This window comes from Anthonomus grandis, chromosome 22 (genome assembly GCF_022605725.1).
Source record: "Anthonomus grandis grandis chromosome 22, icAntGran1.3, whole genome shotgun sequence".
NCBI lineage: Eukaryota > Metazoa > Arthropoda > Insecta > Coleoptera > Curculionidae > Anthonomus > Anthonomus grandis.
The window spans coordinates 22,608,928-22,631,998 of record NC_065567.1 but is presented as its reverse complement, the minus strand read 5'-3'; the positions used below and the strand labels follow the sequence as shown (position 1 = coordinate 22,631,998).

Sequence of the window (23,071 nt, the reverse complement as noted above, 5' to 3'; positions counted from 1 at the left end):
GAGAAATAATTCGCGGGTGCATGTGAAAAAGGTGTTATGTCATTTTTTTGTCAAAACTGGTCTATGTCAGAAGCCGAATTTAAAAACCCTTCTTTACGTATGGGAATAACGAACTAAGTCATTATACACGCGTAAGTCCATTATTTTCAATGTGTCTAACGAGATAAGTTACACTTTTATCGTGTAAAATGCTCTATGTCAGACATACTATAAATGCATTTTAGTTTTTTTGCAATCACACGTAAAAAGGGATTTAAGTCAAACATATCTGCTGCCATACATTAGCGATACTTATGCGGATTTTTATAAAAATTTGACCACCACCAAAGACAAAAATGCTGATACATATCCTGATGCAAGTTCAGATGAATCAAGTGATGAGTAATATTTTATTCCTCTTAAAATAATTTGAATATGTTCTTTGTTTTAAAATTAAATGCTTTTAAGTTGAAGAAATAGTCCATTGCTTGAATTAGAGTTTAAAGTTAAGGTAAGTAAAACTCTTTAAGTCATCTTGAGATGAGAGTTTACACTCTCGAAACATGTAGAGAATATATATAAATTTTTCTAAATTTATTAAATATTGGAGGACGACTTAAATAGTTTTACTTACCTTAAATGCTTTTGTTGGTACATTGGTTATATACATTTTACATTCGTAGATGTTATATTCGATACTTTGTTTTTTTTTATTGTGTAAAAAGAGTTATGTCAAAGTTTTAAGAAATCTAAATGTTGTAAGTCAAAGAAAATTTGAATACTATTTTATACCAAACACTAAAAAAGTTTATTTACTTTACAATAAAAATGCTCCTTTTATTCTACTTGATTCTAAGCAAAAAAAAAAAATATATGTTTAAAATTTTAGTCACAGCCCAAAATAACACTTCAAGTGCGAATTACTCAAATTCGCTATTTTTGACATACAACTTTTTTCCCATGCACCCGCGAATTGTTTTTTTACTTCTAAAAAAAATTATTTTTTATTTTTTTTGTTTACACCGTTTGAAAGCTTAATCCTTTAGGATTAAATAAAGGTATTACTCATGGCGCTAGGTATTATACAGGGTGAGCTGTGTTAACAAATATGAACCCCTTTTTGAGCCTTTTTTTGACCGATTAGTTTCTATTTTTCTTAATAACTCTTTATTGGCGGCACCTAGAGACTTCAAACTTTTAGCGTTTTAAGAACATTTCAAAACCTATTTTTCGACATAGTCTACAACTTTCTACGTAGAGTAGTTTTTGCCCTACACCTTTTTTTAACTTTGACGCTTAATACTGGCATACCTATGACACCTGCAAAAACAAATTTTTTTCTGAACCCACCGGAGACTATCTGGCTATAATCCACTAAAAACCGTTTTTTTTCAAATGTTACCGTTTTTCCGCAACGCGCTGTTATTTAAGAAAAACCCCAGAAAATAAGCCGTTCCAATCAACCAGTCATACCGTCGACACCACGGGAGCCAACGCATGGTACAATATAGTTAGCGGTCCAGCACCCAATGTAAAAGTATAGGGACAAGGTCTGTGTCAACAAGCCTATGGTCGCGTCTCCATGGCAACGAAAACGGCGATTTTCGCTGAGAAAATACCCTTTTTATAATCGAAATTTAATTACTAAAACCAATTGGAATTGGTCCAGAATTGATGTTAATCTGTTCCTAAGGCTTTATACTATTTTTCCATGTACAAATCATAAGGTAAAAAGCTTTTTTTATACCCTATAACATCGTCTGAAAATGGTTGATTTTGACGTCAACGCGCGATTTTAATGCCGACTTTTACCGCGGTTTTGACAACATGGCGTCAACGTGGATGAATCGCCTCGGACTTGCTTCTTAATTTCATTGATAAAATGCTTAAAATAGGTCAGAACTTCCTGAAATTGGTATGGAATTATTCAAGAGACTCTGGAGAATCTGAATATAGGCATATCTTTTACCAAATCGTCTTCTTTTAGCCGTGATAATTTGGTAAAGTTTTGAAGTTTTAGAATTTACCGTGTATTATTATAATATTCATGCGACACAGTGTCTATACAAGGCATTTTGCTAGACAAAAATTACAACACAGTGGGTCCTAATGATAAAAAAAATTCTAATCGGGATTTAATATGTATTATTATTTTATGTGGAATTTTTTTTTTACTTTTTTGTTATTTGCCCGATTTGAATGAAATTTGGGTTTGGCTTAGGGTATAATTATTAATTTTTTAAAATTTAAGTTTTAGGGTTACGTGACTACCAAAATTTTTTTCCTATAGGTCCGATTTGATTGAAATTTGGTATTTGGGGTTTATTTAGGAAATAATTATTGATTTTTAACAAATTTTTGAAATATTGAGTTTTAATGTCACGTGACTATCAAAACTTCTTTCCTATGAGTCCGATTTGATTGCAATTTGGTATTTAGGGTTTATTGAGGAAATAATTATTGATTTTGATCAAGCTTTGGAAATATTGAGTTTTAAGGTCACGTGACTATCAAAACTTCTTTCCTATGAGTCCGATTTGATTGAAATTTAGTATTTGGGATTTATTTAGGATATAATTATTGAATTTTAATAAATATTTGATATATTGGGTGTCAGGGTCATGTGACTATCAAAACTTTTTTCCTAATGTCCCGATTTGATTGAAATTTGTTTTTTGGGGTTTATTTAGGAAATAATTATTGAATCTTAATAAACTATTGATATATTGGGTGTCAGGGTTACGCGACTATCAGAAATTTTTTCCTATGAGTCCGATTTGATTGAGATTTGGTACTTGAGGTCTATTTAGGAAATAATTCTTGACTTTTAACAAATTTTTGCCAAATTGAGCTTTAAAATTAAAAACGTACTATAATAATAAAATAAGAAGGAATCATTGAAGATATCATTCAATATTAGTTATATTTTTCCGAGTTACTTGAGAGCGGAGCGTCTTGTAACACATCATGGTTCTCTGAAGCATGATAGCCAGAAATAAGTAAATCATATTTAAATAAAATTTATTTCTGATTATAATATATAATAAGACCTTCCCTTTTCGAAGTACTAAAAAATAAAAAGGTGGGCAAAGGATCGTGCCGAGTCTAAGGTTTGAACTCAGAGCCTTACGAGGATACGGCAGGTCTCTTCCCCACTGCATGTTTAGGGCACTCCTTAGATAATTGTGGAGATTTTTTTTCTAATACTAACAAAAATTTCTACTGGTCCCCACGGACGCTTCGCATCTACTTTAGTTACTTGTTAAGTTGACGTCTATATTTTGTTGTTTTTTGATAAATATTTATTTGGTTTTTTTCAAATTCATATTCAGTTCATATCGTTCACAATAGTAATTTTTTCTTTGAAATCTTTGCAGTAATTCTTCTACAAGAGCTTTCTCAAAGATTGTTTTGTATAAAAGTTGAAAAAGAGAGAAGACAAAATATATCCTTGTCTAATTAAACTACGCTGTAGTCTTCAGATAAACAGCAATCTAATCCAACTTTAGCTTTTTGCTCCCAGTACATCAGGTTTGCTATTAGTCTTATATCCCGAGTATCAATAGTTTTCCTTTGTAATATTGCTATTAATTTTTTTTGTTGAACGTTGTCAAACGCTTTCTCAAAGTCTACAAAACAAATCTTGATTCACGTCCAGGCATTTCTGCATAAGAACATTTAATCCAAACGGTGCTTCAACCCTTTCTGAACCCTAATTACTTATCTCAAAGCTCATTTGATACGCGTTAATTAAAGTTAATTAAAAGTTTTACGGATTATGCGTGTACTAAATGTGTACTAAAAAAGTGTACTAAAAAGTAGTAAGAGTGGCAAAGACTCACAGTCTTCATAATTCAACTTAAGTCAACTATATAATTTACCTAATCGCTGTTCATCAGATAATTAGGTGCTTAATATCTATAGGTGTTATAAAGTTACTGAAAGAGGTGTTGCCTATGCTCATTTATTAATTAAAATGCGCTAACTCGCGGCGGCAGGATTTGAAAAAAAAAATCATAAAACCTGAAATTGAGGTGTATTTCATTTTCGTTGTTTTTTTTTAACCACAAGAAGATGCGGTGAGAACAATAAATCCATTTCTGACCTGCATAAGAGTATCACGATCCGCTGTAAATTGCTTCATCACAGAACCCGTTAAATTTTGAAATATTACTATACATCCGAGCATTATGGTAGCTGATAGGAAACAAAATTATAGATTTCTAGATGGTTTTTGACGATCAAGTCATCAGTTAAGAGCCTTTAAGTTAGCTAATGCATAGTAAACGTCTTATAACTTGCATTGTTAAACTAGCGTATAGACTCTATTGTTCCCCCAAAGACAAATAGGAGTCTTAAGTCGCATAGTGGTTGCACGGAGTGATTAATAGTTTATAGACATGGGAAACCAAAAGTTCAGCCACAAAATTAATGCGACATTGTTATTGACAACAAATGAATTTCCTTCTGTCCACGCAGGTGGTCCTGCGCGACCCCGTCTCTTCGTTCTGCTTCTCTAGATTTATTTAGAGCTACGATACCACCAGATTGGTCACGTCATATTGGCCATTTATCGTAGATCGGGTGTCATTAGGCTTTCATTTTACAATTTCCTGGGACATTGGGTTTTTTTTAATTATTACAATCAGGAGCATTTGTAATTTCGCGTTCAGAGTACTCCTCACTAAGTAAAATTGTCTTTTCTATTCAACAGGAAATTGTTTCCCTCACAAATATATTTCTAATGTGCTTATCTCCTACATTGTCTATAGTGAGTGGAATACTAGGAAATTACTTCATTTAGCATAAAAATAAATTAGGGTATGTGGAATTCAATTGCCTGGAATAAATTAATGAAGAACCTTAAAAAGAATAAGGAAATATGGCTTTACGCTTATGTGGTTTTAGTCGGTGTAAATCATAATTAATTTATTTCTTCCAGGCAATTGAAGATACTGCAACAGTCTGAAAATTTAAAAGAATGACCTCAATTCTTTCAAAGAACTAGGAAATGGCTTCAATTAGTATTGAAACAAATTAGGGTTATCAACTGCTTAGAAATAATGATGCGTTCAACTGCTTGGAAAAAAAACATAAATTACCATAACTGCCTGGAAGTAGCACTAAATTACTTTCAATTAATGAAGAACCTTAAAAAGAATAGAGAAATATGGTTTTACCCTTATGGGAGTTTTTCTTTTCAGTGTAAATCATGATTTATTTCTTCCAGGCAATTGAAGACACCCCAACAGTCTGAAAATTTAAAAGAATGACCTCAATTTTTTTAAAGAACTAGGAAATGGCTTCATTTAGTATTGAAATAAATTAGGGCTATCAGCTGCTTAGAAATAATGATGCGTTCAACTGCTTGGAAGAAGTGAAAAATGATCAAAACTACCTGAAAGTAGTGATAAATTAATTTAATTTAATGAAGAGACTTGAAAAGAATAAGGAAATATGCTTTTACACTTACACTGGAGGTTTTTCTTTAGTGAGTCCGTAAATCATGATTTATTTCTTCCAGGCAATTGAAGACACTCCAACAGTCTGAAAATTTAAAAGAATGACCTCAAATCTTTGAAAGAAATAGGAAATGGCTTCATTTAGTATTGAAACAAATTAGGGTTATCAACTGCTTAGAAATAATGATAATAACTGCCTGGAAGTTGTACTAAATTACTTTCAATTAATGAAGAACCTTAAAAAGATTAAGGAAATATGGTTTGTTATACTTAATTGATTTTTCCGCTCTTAAGATGAAAATTGCATCTGTGCTGAATCTATTTTGTCGAAATCCCTCTTGTTCTTCACTGATGCCAGTCTGTAGAATTTCTTCGACTAGAACTTTTGTGAATAGCTTTGGAGGTGCGCTTAGACAGTGCGCTAGAACAGTCTTAATTTTGTGAATTCATCTTTTCTCTTTTTTTTGGCACCTTGGATATATTATAAATTTTGTCAAATAAAATTTGTATTTCGTCCAATAATGCGTCGCTTCCTTATTTGATCAATTCATTATTAATATTATCCAATCTTGGCGCTGATTTAATTTCTTCTATTTGTATCCCTTGATCTTCGTTGTTTTTGATGTTATCATTTTCAGGTTCTAGTCCTATCGTCTCTTTTATGTGTGTGTGTTACTATAGAGGGTTTCAACGTATCTCTCCCACGCTTCTGTTGTTATTGTTTGTACATATTCGTTAATAGGATTTTTGCGGTTTCGTAGCTTCTCCATATTTTTCTTTGGCCTCCGTACAAATCGCTAATACAATACAATGACTTTAAATATCAAGAAAAAACTGAAAATGACATTAAATGCCTGGAAGTAATAACCCAATATTTCCATTGCTTCAAAGGAATAGCTTCAATGAAATGTAAAGTTACTCCAAATATTATTATACATTTTGTAATAATTCGGGGTTTTCTAAACTGAATTAATGAATCTTCATTATTTTTTTCATATGGTGATCATTTTGCATGAGGTTCAATGAGTGCTCCATTTAGACCTTTAATAAATAAATCATCTTCGTCATTGGTGGATTTTTAATAAGAACTGAGTTACTACTGTACATACCTCATAGATAAGCCATAGAACTAAAAAATGTATATGAATAACCCGAAGTAATAATCCTACAGCCATAAACAGTGTTTACTCGTGGCATCATGAATGCGTCTTGAGAAACATTCTAGATTATAGGAATTTCAGGATTTATATCCAACATAAAATCGCTTAAGGGAATCGTGCCGGGAATAACATGACATTACTTCGAAACATCTTGTAGAAGAACGTAGGATTTGTGCGTGTGCGTGAACCATAACTTTCGTTCTCTTGATCTTAACTTTCGAGTAACCCGAAGCTCCTTCTATCGTTGCCATTGAACATATGGCGAAAAGTTTATAAAACAATTTAACCGACCAATTTACCGGCAGCCGTGACACGCTAATCATTTGCAAATTATGGTTTTACTTGAAAAAGTTCAATTTTCAGTTAGAGAGTGGATTTCTAGACCAAATATGACTAAAGAGGGCACCGATAAAAAATAACTTAAGTTTTGCTCAAGGACGTTGTTAACTTGTTATTTAGAGTCAGATTGAATCGTTATCATTAACGGTGAAAAAAAAACGTGTAAAATCTAAGAAACATCGCGAGAAAGTACAATTTATCGCATGTACTGAGGGCAAATTAAAATTAAACGTTTTTAACAGAAAAATTATGCATTTAATAGAGCGAAATCTTTCCATTTAACTGATGGAGCATTCATTTTTATGATACATTTGCATTTTTATAACATACTATTAACAGTTTTACACGTTACTGCTATCATTACTAAGGATTAGAGATATTATTTTAATAGTCGAGTTAATTCGAGAGAAGAAATTAACCATTTCAGTTTAATGACTCTTTAAAACACTGAATAGTTTCATGGTTTTTCTTTCACTTTTGAAAAATAATTATTTTAATAATGACTGGAAACTATTAAAGGTATACATACCCATTACACCTTAGATACACATCCTTTTTTTGAAGTCCTGTATCTGTGTCTCAATTTTATTAGAGGCAATTCAACTTATTCATTTGGAGCAATGAAAATCTGTATGGTTTTTTCAAGGTATCTAAAGTAATTTTCTACATACAGTAGTGGCAGAAAGTAGAGCAACTTCTTTATTTTAAACACATCTATTTTATTTAGTAAGAAAATACAATCATATTGGAAATATAATACCAATAAGATCTAAGCATTATAAATCTATCAACAACTTAACTTAATATTCTTTGTTTATATTTTTTATGTACAAAAATTAATTCTGGGGCGGAAAAAAGTAGAGCAACTTTTTAAGAATTGATGTTTTTCTTTTAGTAAAAACTGAAATACAATTACAATTTTAGTATTTTGTAAAATATCCATCATTTTTGATAACTTCCTCACAACGGTGGCGCATAGATTGCAGTAACCTAGAAATTATTACTGGGTCCATATTAATCCAAGCTTCGTGTAATGCATTGAACAATTCGTCCTTATTTTTGTAAGTTTTCCCCCTTATTTTCTTATCCAAAATTTCCCATAGGTTCTCGATGGGGTTTAAATCTGGTGATTGACTTGGCCAGTCCATTACTTGAATATATTGCTGTCTAAACCAAGCCTTTACATATTTAGAAGAATGCTTTGGATCATTGGTCCTGCTGAAAAATGTGCCTAAGGGGCATTTTCTCGTCTGCATATGGAACCATTTCATTTTCCAGAATATCTTTGTACATAAATCTATCCATTATCCCATCAATTTTATGAAGTGGCCCCATTCCGAAACCGGAAAAGCAGCCCCACACCATAACTGATCCACCACCATGTTTTACTGTTGGACAAGTGTATCTGGGATTTAACCTTTGGTTTGCAGGACGTCGAACATATGCTATTCCATCACTTTGAAACAAATTAAACTTTGATTCGTCGCTGAATATTATCTTTTTCCAGTCATTAATTGTCCAGTGCAAATGAGATCGAGCAAAAAGAAGACGGGATCGTCTGTTTTTTGCAGATAATAAGGGCTTTTTTGCTGAACGTCTTGCAAATAATTTGGCCTCGCATAATCTACTTCTTATTGTCCTTGAAGATACCTGAACGCCTAATTCTTCTGATAAACGCTGCTTTATTTTACTTGAACCCAAAAATGGATCACTCTGAGATATTTTCAAAATTTGTTTATCTTGATATTTATCGGTTTTTCTTGTATCGGTCTTCCTGTTTTTTTTCTAGGTAAAACATGTCCATGCTTCACATAACGTGAAATTATTCGCGATACTATAGATTTATTCAAACTAAACCTTCTTGCAATATTGATTCGTTTTTCACCGTTTTTGTGACAGTCTATAATTCGTGTTTTTAAATCAACGGATAAAGGCCGTCCTCTAGGCATTGTAAACTAACTTTGCTTTTAATGCAACCGGTAAACAGCTGGAATTAAACTAATATTATTCGATTTCTAAGTTCTAAGAAAAATGTTGCTCTACTTTTTGCCAGGTACACAAATTCTTATCAGTTTAAAAATAAACAGAAATATTTAGTCAATTCTTATCTGATTTAAGACTACCTACTTGACCAAAAGTATTGTGGATAAATATCATTGTTATTCCTTTGTTAGTTGTCAAGAAATTTTATTTTTTTAAAAGTTGCTCTACTTTTTGCCACTACTGTAGTTCAGAAGAAATTCTTTATTTATTCCAGGCTCTTTTTCTTTATATCTAGAGACTTTTTTGGTTTTTGGACACTCCTTTACTCTTCATGTCCTTGACGAGCCTCTAAAGGTATTTCTTACATCTTCCAGGCATTTGGAATTATTTTTCATTTCCTTCCAGAAAAAAGAAGTCGTTGTTGATAGAGTGTATGACATCCCTGTTATTAATAACAGCTCGACATCTTTTTGCCATGCTCGTAATTAAATTGTAAATATCGTTGTGCTTAATTTGAAGTCATTGCTCTTGCATACAGTTCAGCAACTCTTCCCTTAACTGTCTCTTGATTTAAAACTTTTTAACATATCTCGAACGTGCTCAATAGGATTTAAATCAGGGGATTATGCAGGCCATTGCAATACCCGAATATTGCGCTACTTTTGAATGTTTCTTGTTCTTGCAACGTGCGGACATATATGCATTGTCATAAGTGAAACATTTTATCCGAATTCTGTAGCGCGTGGATGAATTCGTCTTGGTATTCGTTTGCTGTTAAAAACCCTTCAATGGAAACTAGATTAGTCCGAAATTTCAAACTATCAAAGTTCTGCCTTGGTACCTGTCTTCGTACCTGGCCTGAGATTCGTTTCCAGGTCTTTGCCACCCAGGATGTAAACTAAGCCTTGATTCACCAAATGGTTAAGAAAACTTCGCTTTTCTTTAAAAAAATTATTTCAAGTTGATGTTTTAACTGGAGACCTTTTTAGAGGCTGTCAAAGACGGTGGCAACCATTTTTTCACTTTTTTAGAATTTCAGTGCAAAAACGTTCTTAACTTACTCAAGAATAGTGCAAATTTGGTCATAGTTTCGCTAAACCGTTAAGAAAACATCACTTTTTATTAAAAAATATATTTCAAATTGATGGTTTAACTGGGGACCTTATTACAGGCTGTGAAAGATGGTGGCAACCATTTTTCCACTTTTTTGGTCCTTTACTACAAAAACTTTTATAGCTCCCTCAAAAATTGTTCAAATTTATACAAGGTTTCACTAAACCGTTCAGAAAACTTTGCGTTGCATTGAAAAACATATTTAAAGCTGATGATTTAACTGAAGACCTTTTTACAGGCTGTGGAAGATGATGGCAACCATTTTTCATTTTTTTTAGACCTTCAGTACAAAAACGTTCAAAACTCCCTTGAGAATAGTACGAATTTAGTTAAACTTTTAACAAACCGTTAAGAAAACTTCACTTTTTATTAAAAAATATATTTCAAATTGATGACTTAACTGAGCACCCTTTTACAGGCTGTGAAAGATGATGGCAAACATTTTCCTATTTTTTGGACCTTCCGTACCCAAACGTTCATAGCTCCCTCAAAAATAGTTCAAATATACTTAAAGTTTCATCAAACGGTTAAGAAAACTTCACTTTTTGTTAAAAAATATATATCAAATTGATGGTTTAACTGGGGACCTTTTTACACGCTGTCAAAGACGGTGGCAACAATTTTTCCACTTTTTTTTGGAAAATCAGGGCAAAAACTTTCATAACTTTCTTAAGAATAGTGAAAATTTAATCATAGTTTCGCTAAACCGTTAAGAAAACTTCACTTTTTATTAAAAAATATATTTTAAATTGATGGTTTAAGTGGGGACCTTTTTACAGGCTGTCAAAGATGATGGCAACCATTTTTCTATTTTTTTGGACCTTCAGTATCCAAACTTTTATAACTCCCTGAAAAATAGTTCAATGTACTTAAAGTTTCACCAAACGGTTAAGAAAACTTCACTTTTTATAAAAAATTTATATCAAATTGATGGTTTAACTAGGAACCTTTTTACAGGCTGTCAAAGACGATGGCAACTATTTTTTTGGAATTTCAGTATAAAAACGATAATAACTTTCTCAAGAATAGTGCAAATTTAGTCATAGTTTTGCTTAACCGTTAGGAAAACTTCACTTTTTATTAAAAAATATATTTCAAATTGATGGTTTCACTGGGGACCTTTTTACAGGCTTTCAAAGATGGTGGCAACCATTTTTCCACTTTTTTGGACCTTTACTACAAAAACTTTTATAACTCCCTCAAAAATTCAAATTTATACAAGGTTTCACTAAACCGTTCAGAAAACTTTGCGTTTCATTGAAAAACATATTTAAAGCTGATGATTTAACTGAAGACCTTTTTACAGGCTGTGGAAGCTGATGGCAACCATTTTTCATTTTTTTTAGACCTTCAGTACAAAAACGTTCAAAACTCCCTTGAGAATAGTACGAATTTAGTTAAACTTTTAACAAACCGTTAAGAAAACTTCACTTTTTATTAAAAAATATATTTCAAATTGATGACTTAACTGAGCACCCTTTTACAGGCTGTGAAAGATGATGGCAAACATTTTCCTATTTTTTGGACCTTCCGTACCCAAACGTTCATAGCTCCCTCAAAAATAGTTCAAATATACTTAAAGTTTCATCAAACGGTTAAGAAAACTTCACTTTTTGTTAAAAAATATATATCAAATTGATGGTTTAACTGGGGACCTTTTTACACGCTGTCAAAGACGGTGGCAACAATTTTTCCACTTTTTTTTGGAAAATCAGGGCAAAAACTTTCATAACTTTCTTAAGAATAGTGAAAATTTAATCATAGTTTCGCTAAACCGTTAAGAAAACTTCACTTTTTATTAAAAAATATATTTTAAATTGATGGTTTAAGTGGGGACCTTTTTACAGGCTGTCAAAGATGATGGCAAACATTTTTCTATTTTTTTGGACCTTCAGTATCCAAACTTTTATAACTCCCTGAAAAATAGTTCAATGTACTTAAAGTTTCACCAAACGGTTAAGAAAACTTCACTTTTTATAAAAAATTTATATCAAATTGATGGTTTAACTAGGAACCTTTTTACAGGCTGTCAAAGACGATGGCAACTATTTTTTTGGAATTTCAGTATAAAAACGATAATAACTTTCTCAAGAATAGTGCAAATTTAGTCATAGTTTTGCTTAACCGTTAGGAAAACTTCACTTTTTATTAAAAAATATATTTCAAATTGATGATTTTACTGAAGGCCCTTTTATAGGCTCTCAAAGACGATGGCAACCATTTTTCAATTTTTTTAGACCTTCAGTACAAAAACGTTCAAAATTCCCTTAAGAATAGTACGAATTTAGTTAAACTTTTACCAAACCGTTAAGAAAACTTTGGTTTTTATTAAAAAATATATTTCAAATCGATAATTTAACTGAAGGCCCTTTTATAGGCTCCTCAAAGACGATGGCAACCATTTTTCAATTTTTTTAGACCTTCAGTACAAAAACGTTCAAAATTCCCTTAAGAATAGTACGAATTTAGTTAAACTTTTACCAAACCGTTAAGAAAACTTTGGTTTTTATTAAAAAATATATTTCAAATTGATGATTTTACTGAGAACCCTTTTACAGGTTGTCGAAGATGATGGCAACCATTTTTCCATTTTTTGAACCTTCAGTATCCAAACTCCCTCAAAAATTGTTAAAATGTATTTAAAATTACACCAAACTGTTAACAAAACTTCACTTTTCATTAAGAAACATATATCAAATTGATGGTATAACTGAGGACTTTTTTACAGGCTGTCAAAGACTATGGCAACCATTTTTCCACTTTTTTAGAATTTAAGTGCAAAAACGTTCATAACTTTCTCAAGAATAGTGCAAATTTAATCATAGTTTCGCTTAACTGTTAAGAAAACTTCACTTTTTATTAAAACATATATTTCAAATTGATGGTTTAACTGGGGACCTTTTTACAGGCTGTCAAAGATGATGGCAACCATTTTTCCATTTTTTTGGACCTTCATTACCCAAAAATTCATAACTCCCTCAAAAATAGTTCAAATGTACTTAAAGTTTCACTAAACCGTTAAGAAAACTCCACTTTTTATCAAAAAATATATTTTAAATTAATGATTTAACTAAAGACGTTTTTACAGGCTGTCAAAGATGCTGGTAACCATTTTTCCATTTTTTTTGGACCTTCGGTACAAAAGCGTTCATAACTCTCTCAAAAATAGGTCAAATTTACTGACGGTTTCACCAAACCGTTAAGAAAACTTCACTTGTCATTAAAAAATATTATTTAAATTGTTGTCTTAGCTGGACCCCCTTTTCCAGGCTGTCAAAGATGATGGCAACAATTTTTCACCAGACGTCAACCTATTTCTCATTATTCGAGCCATGACACTACCGCCATGAATATTTTGAAGCTGTAGAATTATTTTATACATTCTTACACTTAATACGTAATACCAACTATAATAAATCATGCTCTGTTACTGTACAAAAAAAGAAAATTCACTTACCCTAACTTCTTAACTTATTGGGCAATAATATTGGGGTTCCATACCACCCTATATCATACCAACAGCTCGTAACTGTGTTTAACAACCAAGATATTGACTATGTTGCACGCACAATTAAAATAAACTCTCACTGAATACATTTCTCAGTTTACCAAATACGCCTTGAAGAATTTAAATTATTTACTTAATATTAACGAGAATAACGAATAATATGATGAATACGATAAGGTATGTTCAAAGGAATGTCCCACTATCGAATAAAATTAGCTTTAAGCGAGGAGTGCGGCAGGGATGATTTTCAACCTCTATTGAGACGAAATATTTAATGAGGCTCTTACTGATGCCACTGAAGGAATTGATATTGACCGGGTCAACTTAAATTGATGATATACTTATTGTCACTAATAACGAACCCTACACAACTTAATAAATTAGATAGCCGACACTTGTACAGTTTGGCAACTCAGGATTTAATATCAGCAAAACAAAATATATGATTAAAGATTACAAAATGGGGAAGTCTTTATCTCCAAGAAACATGCATGCACTTAGGTAAATGTATTATGCATTTCGGCTGTGTAAACAGCCATCATCAGATACAGAACATTACAAAAAACATATACGTTCACCAAATAAAACAGGACAGAATTAGTACAGTTCTTAATCGCATGTAGTTTAAATATTTTGGTCCGGAGAAATATGAAAAATTGGAAAAATCCTAAGCAATTCAAGAAGCATTCTTCCTGCGCTTTCAAAACTATTTGAAAAAATAATTTAGAAACAAATTAGGATATTTACTTGTAAACTTAAAATTATTCCTTCCAAACAATTTGGTTTTCGGTTAGGTTTTAAGTGTTCCTCTACTATGGCAGCTGCCACAGATAATATTAACTAGTCAATTAGCGATGGAAAGCTCAGTGCTCTTGTGTTGGTAGAATATACAAAGGCTTCTAATATAATAAATCACCACATTCTTATAACAATTCTTCATTTTATTGGATTCAGTATGTCAGCTATCGCGCTATTAAAGTCATAATGAACTAACAGGTCATAACTAACATCACATATCAAGAGATAAGTCTTCGGACCGTCTCTTTGTTAATACTGGAGTACCGCAAATATATTGGAACCAGTGCTCTATACAATCTATACATCCAACTTTAAGTATTGCATTCACTTCTGTGTAACAGCAACTAAAAATTATCTCTTTAAAGTCGAAATTCATCTTTTTTGATAATAGTAACTCAAGAGAAGCTGTATAAGAAGGCTTGAATCTCCAAATCGATAATGTGGTAAATCCGTGTGTGACTGAAGCGAAAAGTTTGATTTGGATCTTGATAGGAGAACATCGTGGTTAAAGAATTTGAGCCACAGTATGGGAAATCTACAGTCCAACTTTTCCGAGCAGTTCTCAATGAAACATTACATAGTTGTCAACATGATGTCCAACGATCGTTAAACGGTCATGGTACCAAAAGTCCAACAAATAAAAAACACAATTTATCTGGGCAGCAAATTTTTATTGTCCTGTGTCAATGTCAAATGTCTGAATCAATTTTGTGTAGACTTCTGAAATAATTTTAAATTCCTTTCTGATGATTGAAGCTATTTCTTATTTCAAGTTTTTGTTAGATGTTCCAAAAATTTTATTTTATTTTAGGCAATTGAAATTCTTCCTTTGAGGCAATAGAAATCGCAGTTTATTTTTTCCAGGTTTGAATATAATTGCTTATTTTAGTTTTTTACGTCATTTTTAGTATTTTTTTTCTGACATTTGAATCCATTTTACTTTTCTGCTTGAGTCCTTTGTGGGCTTTTAAAGTCGTTTTTCTATTCTTCCAGGTATTTGACCGTATTTCCTGATGCCTTGACGATTTTATCTAATATTTCCAGCACCAGTTCTTCTCACTATTTCCAAGTTCCAGCATTTCTAGTTATTTCTTCAACGCAGTGCAAACCATGGATTATTCCATGGTATTTCAACTCATTTCAGATTTTTCTTTACACGCACATCCTGTAAAACCTCTTGAATCCCTATGTCAAATTTTAAATCTCTTTCTTATGATTGAAGCCCTTTCTTTGTCAAAGTTTTTGTTAGATGTTCCAAAAATGTTGACTCGTTTTCTATTTTATTCCAAGCAATTGAAATCTTTGAGGCAATAGAAATCGCAGTTTATATTTTCCATGTTTTGAATATAATTGCTTATTTTAATTTATGTATGATGTCATTTTTAGTATTTTTTTTCTGATATTTGAAGCCATTTCCCTTTTCTACTTGAGTCCTTTGTGGGCTTTTCTATACTTCCAAGTATTTGACTGTATTTTCTGATGCCTTGACGATTTCATATAATATTTCCAGCACTTCAAGTCATTTCTTCAAGGCAGTGCATTTGAACTATTTTAGGTTTTTCTTCAGTCAGTTTGTAGATAGTTCAAAATTGAAACACGCACATCTTGTAATAAAACCTCTTAGATCCCTATGTCAGATTTCCTTCTAAAGATTTTTGAAATCAACTGAGCCAAATATGTCTGATGAACCTTTCTTGTATTGCCATATCTTTCGCAGGTAATTTAATTAATTTTCCACTTATTGGTTAAGTAATCTACTGATTGAACTCTCAACACTCAACTTCCCTCGTTCACTACCCCAATCCACAGCTTTCCTCCTTTTTTATTTAATTTACAAATTTCTTCAAATCTTATGATGTTCATCTATTCCTTTGCTTCCCTTTGACAATCTATTAAAGTATACTGTTCTATCGTTTACTCAACTTGCAGCTGATGTTAGTTCTTTGTTGATATCATGGTACTACAGATATACAAATTTTAACAGTATCAGGTTTTGTACTGAATCCTGGTTTGTCAGATCATGCATGAGGCAGTTTGTCAATTATTGCCTTTTTACCTTAAAATTATGAAATTTTTAATAAAAAAATCCTATAATGCATATTAAGCTTAAAACGCAAAACCCTGGATTACTAAGGAATTAAAAGTGTCTTCCAAAAATATGAGATATTTACACTACGTAAATTTTGAATTGACAATAGAGTTTTTATGCATTATTTCATTATGTCAGGCGAGTCTTTTTACTTTATCCCTATCACAGCTGAAGAAATCATGGAATCCTTAAAAGAAGTAAAAATTAAAGGTTCTTTAGGTTGAGACGGCATTTTAATAAAAGTTCTAGCAAATTTGTCTCCATGAGCACTGTTATCATAAAGGCTTTGGTAAAGTAAATTATAGTAATTTCCATTTTTAAGCAAAGAGAGGATATTCCTGCTTATTTCAAATCTACAGTGTGTCCCGGGATGAGCGAATTTATACGTAAAAATGATAAAAAATTTTGTAGTTAAAATTTGACGGTTTAGCATCCAGCCCTGCTTGATAAAATTTTTAATTTTTTTTTAATCAACCATGGGAGCATTTTTTAAATTTTATGAGTAGGTAAAGTAGTATTTCTAGGCAAGATATAAAAAAAGTTTATAAGAAAAAGTTGTTTAGAATGCAAAATTATGCCCGAATACCGAGTTTCATAATCATAGACCTACTTTGATTTTTACGTTTTGTGTACCAATTAATTTTTTTATTCATATTTAATTATTAGAGAAAAACTAACAGATTTATTTATCTAATAGTTAAATCACTGATCTAAGAGTTACAAACCATCCTCAAAAATATGTTTGTAATAAAATGTACATAGTACGTCTAATTTAACAAGAAAAATTATTTTATTTACCTACCTCCATTATCAAAACATTTTTTAATATCTTTCCTAAACATTTTAAAAGAATTTCTAATTTCTTCAATGGAAATTGAATTACAAGCATCTCTAATTCTTTGTTTTAGTAATTCCCTGTCATTTAGTAATGGCTCGGAATAAACAATTGGCTTGAGCCGGCCCCATTGATAGGAATCAGAAATGATTAAATCAGGTGATCTTGGCGGCCACTCATTGGGCCACACAATTGGGCCGCGTCTTCCAATCCATTGATTCGGAAAAGTTCTATTCAACCATTCTGCTACTCAAATAGTGGAGTGCGCTGGACAGCCGTCGTGTTGAAAATAAAGATTTATTCTTTGATCAAACCAATATGGTAAAGGTTCTACTAAAGGTAATACTGGTACTGGTAAAGGTAGTAAGTATTCTTCAAAAAATCTTTCCAAAATTTGAAGATACATTTCTTGATTAAGAGATCCTTCAATGATACCTAAATGATAAGATATGGTGCACCATAGGTTGACTTTTTGAAAATATTGCCTCTTGCCATGGATTATAAAGTTGGGCGTTTCGTTGGACCAAAACCGACAATTTTTGGATGAAATTACACCGTTTGTCGTGAAGGTAGATTCGTCTGAGAATATTATTGTCTTATGAAAATCCCTGTTCTCTAAAATTTTATCGCCTAACCAAGCAGAATATAATAAACGGCGCACTTCATTCCCCTCTTCTAAAGTATGCAAGTACCTTGATTTGAATGCTTATGTTCAGCATCGTCCACCTAGCTCTCAATGACATCCGAGGGTTCTCAGCAATTGACTCCAGAGTAAGGATTGTAGCAGCATCGTTCTCATCGTATCTCTTTTTCTGCTTTTTTACCCGTGTCCTCAAAAAGTTTAATTAGTCGTCTCGCAGAAAATATTGTTACTTCGACTTGCAGATATTTTTCACGAAAAAGATTCGAAACGACATACTATTTCCACTACCATATGATTGCACAATGAAAATTTTCTGCTCGTTTTTCTGTAAATTCTGCTATTATTAATAGCTTTCAGTACGTTTGTTGTACATAATTTTGACAGTGACAATGTCTTATAGTAGCTGCCACATTATATTAAGAATGTTTACATTTTAAAAAGTTCGACAAAAACTGTTAAATGCAGCAAAAAAGAACTCAATATAATAAGCAGCATGCATTCCACGAGCAAAAAACCGATCGTAAAAAGAATTAGTCCAAGGATAATAATTTTCACTATTTTAATTATTAATTGTTTAATAAAAATATACTAAATTTTAGTTTTTAATCAAGCATGGCTGGATGTCAAACTGTCAAATTTTAACCCCAAATTTTTTTCTTATTTTTACGTATAAATTCGCTCATCCTGGGATACACTGTATATCTCTACTTCGTTCATTCTTAAAAATTTTGATAAAGCTGCTTAAAAATAGGATGAATGTATTCTTATTAAAAAATCTCTCTTAAATAAGGCTCAATTTGGTTTTCAATGTGCCAAGAGTACAAGTGATACTGGTTTTCATTTGTTGGAGAAGCTTTTTCTGAGCGTCAATAATGGGGATGTAGCCTTCGACTGTGTGTCAGATAAAATACTGCTGCAAAAATTAGAAATGTACGGCTTCAGAGTTAAGACATTTTTGTGTGATAGATGACCATCTACAGTGAACTATGGACAATAAACATCTTTTGCTGATGGTACTACTGTTCTTTGACAGCGTAGTAGAGATACAACTATCCTTAGAGGAATGATGAACGAGGATTTGGCTGGTGTGACATTAAATTTTTCAGTCTCTGATGACTCTCTTCTTGTTGATAGTACTGTACTGGTATCACTTGGAATTCCATTAGACTTTTTGATAATTATTTGAAATCTTACCCGTTTTGACTTTCACGTTCATCTGATTGATAACCTTTTCTTCAGCTTATAATTATCCTCGCCTATATGTAATTTTCCTAGAATTAACTCAAGATGGTTAAACCGAACCGATTTATACTCCATCACGCGTATAAAATCCCCCCTTTTTTTTAGGTCATGCTCGTCCTAATTGCCTCAACATTATCACGGAAAGCAAATTGTATCACATCTCATATGGCGCATAAAAAATTGATACAGTCATACAGGATTATTCCATAATTACGGTTCTCTAACCGTGCGTAATATGCTTAATAGCGTATTCTTCCTTGGCCGCCAGTGTCATTAATTAAAGGGTTCTTGTAATGATGTGAGTACTTAACGTTGGCTTTTTTTACCGTACCATTAAGCCTAGCCGTTCGTTCCGTCGAATTAAAATTGATACAGCAAGATCGGAGATGGATCGTGGGTAAAACCCTTTTAGGTTTTGCAAGAGAACTCTAATTTCTATTAATTATGCTCATCCTTCGTTCTGTTGAGTTCTAAGCGCCTTAGGCATATTTTTCTTATTTGCAATCAAATTATTTTTACATAACCCAAAAATATACCAGGGATGTTGATGATTTCATGGATCCCAGTGCCATCTATAGACAATAAGGAAAATTAGGTAGTACTGCCGCAAGTATTTTCTACCTTAAAGAGAGTTTTGATGTATAAGAAGTGACAATAGGTTGTACTGGAGGTCTCTTATTAGTATTCCCATCGTCTAAGGCAATTAAGTAATTTATGTGCTCAAGAACAATAATTGAACAATAAATCGTTGAATTGTCCATTGTATATAATAGCTAAATGATTTTTAATTGGTCGTAAGTCGTTACGAGAGTCCGGTTTTTATTAACCGTGTTGGTAGCTACGGTTCATAATAATTTTTTTCTCTAATTATATGGTTTCCGATAGATTTATGATGTAACTTGTGTCATTAAGGGGAATTATCCGTTTGGAAGTATCCCTTCTGAATATTTAATTTTTTACTTTAATAGTCTTTTTAATGATTTTATAGTTTATTACAAAAAAATGGCCGCCGGAAATCACGTGAGTCTTGGGTACCACCATGGAGGAATTTTCGCCAGATTGTTCCCTTGCATTGATATAACTTTCTTTTTATAATATGTAAAAAGAAAATTAATAAAACTCAATCTAACAACAACTCAAAATAACAAAAGAGAAATTCTTTATGAACACTGGTTACGCGGCGCCGCCCCCAGTAGTGTGGGACTCAGTGTCGAGTCTGTTTCGTCCTATACCCACTAAAACTCCACCGCTGGGTGGTGCCTTGTGGCTCCCTACACTACGATCTGCTAAGAAGCAGTCCTATTGTGTCCCATATGTTTAGTCCCACAGGTTCAATTCTGTAGCTTCAAGGAAGTCCAGGATTGTGCCCAGTGGTAGATTTCTTATACCCTCTCGTGAGGGTTTCTCTTCCCCCAGGAATGTTGCCCTGGTTTGATTAAATGCTTCACAGAAGCACAGTATATGAAGAGTTGTTTCGTCCTCCTCATTGCATCCCCTACATAGCGAGGTAACTGATTTCCCTAGCGTATGCAGGTGTTTCCTGCTGGGTGCATGGCCTGTAAATAGCCCTGCGACCCTTCGCAGTTGTTGTCTGGAGAGGCCCAGTATGTTCTCACCCTTCTTGAAGGGTGGGCTGCCTATAAGTTGTTTGGATTGTTTCATCTTTGGCAGCTTCTCCCAGTAGAATTTGTTCTGGTTTGTTAGCCAGTTGCCGATTTCCCTCTTCCAGGTCTTATCGCTGACACAACATGTTGGTTCAGGGCCTACCAGGCTGTTGCTGGCTCCCTGGGTTGCAAGTTGGATAGCCCTTCTTGCAGCCTTATTGTTGCCCATATTCTCTGCTAGGATTATCTCTGGCCTATTTTGCGCTTCGGCGAGGTTCCTGAGATCCTCCCAGCAGCTTTGCACAGTCCTTGACCTAGTCTCGAACTGTTGTAGTGCAAGTGTCGCAGCCTGGTCTCCTGTGAAAATTGCGAAGGTTTTGCCTCTTGGCAGCCCTTCTCTCATCAGTTGGACACAGGTTTGAATTCCTATTATGCTTGCCTGAAAATTTGTTGTTTCGAGGCCCAGGTTTAGCATAAGTTGTCTGCCCTGTTGTTCGTCCTCCACCATGCCCACAGCTACCCCGATCTTGGATCGTTTGGTTGCCGTGTGCCATACTGAGTAACCTCTTTGCCTGAGCCTGTCCGCTTCTGCGTCCAGTGGTCCCCTTTTCTCTTTGATGACAAAAGGTTTGTCTAGGTATGTGACCTTGGTTCTGTCTGTTCTTAGGGCCAGGCGCCCAAGGTCCTGTATCTTGTCAAATAAGGCATTGTGCCCATCTTTCGATAGGATTGTTGCGCCATTTGACAGCAGTCTTTTCGCCCCCGTTATAGCTTCAGCCCGTACCACTAAGTGTAGCGGGCTTAGTCCTATCAGGTTCTCTAGGGCAGCAGTCGGCGTTGTTGACATCGCTCCTGTTATGCCCAGACATGCTATTCGTTGTGTTTTGTTGAGTATCTGTATTACAGTCCTCTTTTCTGCCGCATGCCACCATATAGGTGCTGCGTATGTAATGATGGGTCTAACCATTGTCGTGTACATCCAATGTACCATTTTTGGTGACAGTCCCCATGATCTACCGAACATTCTCTTACAGTACATAAGAGTTTTCGTGGCTTTATTTGTAGCCTGGATTACATGTTTCTTGAAGCTGAGTTTTTTATCCAGGGTTATACCTAGATATTTGACCTCGTCTTCAAGTCGCAGATTTTCTCCATAAAATTTTATGTTTCTAATGGGCTCTAGTTTCCTTCTTTTGGTAAAGGAAACCAGAGTAGTTTTTGTGGGATTTACCCTTAGTTGTGCTTCCTCACACCAGTGCTCGACAGTAGTCAGGGCTCTTTGCATTTTTTCGAATACATGAGCCTGACTACCCTCTCGTGTAAGGATGACTATATCGTCAGCATATCCTATAGCGAGGATAAGCTGCCTCTCCAGTCGTGTCAGCAAGCTGTCCGATACAAGGTTCCACAGCAGCGGTGACAGTACGCCCCCTTGCGGTGTTCCCCTGCACACTTTGGCCTTAACCGTTGTGTTGTTGAGATTTGCTGCTACTTTCCTATGATTTAGCATTTGGGTTATTCAGCCGCCAATCATGGGATGTATTCCTCGTGCTGCTATCGCACGGTTGATTGAGTCATATGATGTATTGTCGAATGCTCCCTCAATGTCTAAGAAAGCTCCTAGGGCGATCTCTTTGTTGTTCAGAGATTGTTCGACCTTCTGGGTTATCTCGTAAAATATGTTTATTCATGTACAAAAAATGGATATATGAAAACATAGAAATACGAAACGAAAATAATATAAATAAATGTAGATACTCAATTTCTTTTAGTCTTTTTGCGATTTGATGATGTGATTTGGAAAGTTATAATAGTGAATTTTGGGATAAAGTCAGGTTTCACAATTTCTCTGTTCTTGACACATTTCTTTAAAATCTAGAACTAAATACATAATTTTAAAAATTCAATAATTATTATCTACCCATATTAGATAAATAAATTTTCTATGTTTCTATTAGATTTATAAATCAATTCCTTTATCATTTTTTTAAATAATCTAATTTTCTTAATATTTTTTATATGATAAGGTAAAATAAAAATCCTGCAGTCTCCCTCCACTTATTTATTAAACATTTAGTGATTTAAAATTCCCTACATGTTTCGGACACAGTGGTGTTCATCATCATCAGGGACTAAAAGGAAATAGTTCCGAACAAAAGACAGACACAGAAAAAATTAATATAAGGTACAAATTGAATTACAACTTAATGTTGTTTTTTTTTTATTTACAAAAAAAAACAGACCAACACAAGAATCAAAATTCAAAATGAGGCGCCAAATGGTCTAAGGTACCTATGCACCTAAAACTAAAAATCA

At 33.3% G+C, this 23,071-nt stretch overlaps 1 protein-coding gene across 1 annotated transcript in view; it reads left to right on the top strand.

Annotated features, from left to right (window-relative positions):
* Positions 1 to 23,071, top strand: part of LOC126749205 (uncharacterized) — a 61,675-nt gene that overhangs the window by 26,289 nt on the left and 12,315 nt on the right. The gene's annotated exons all lie outside the window — the stretch shown is intronic.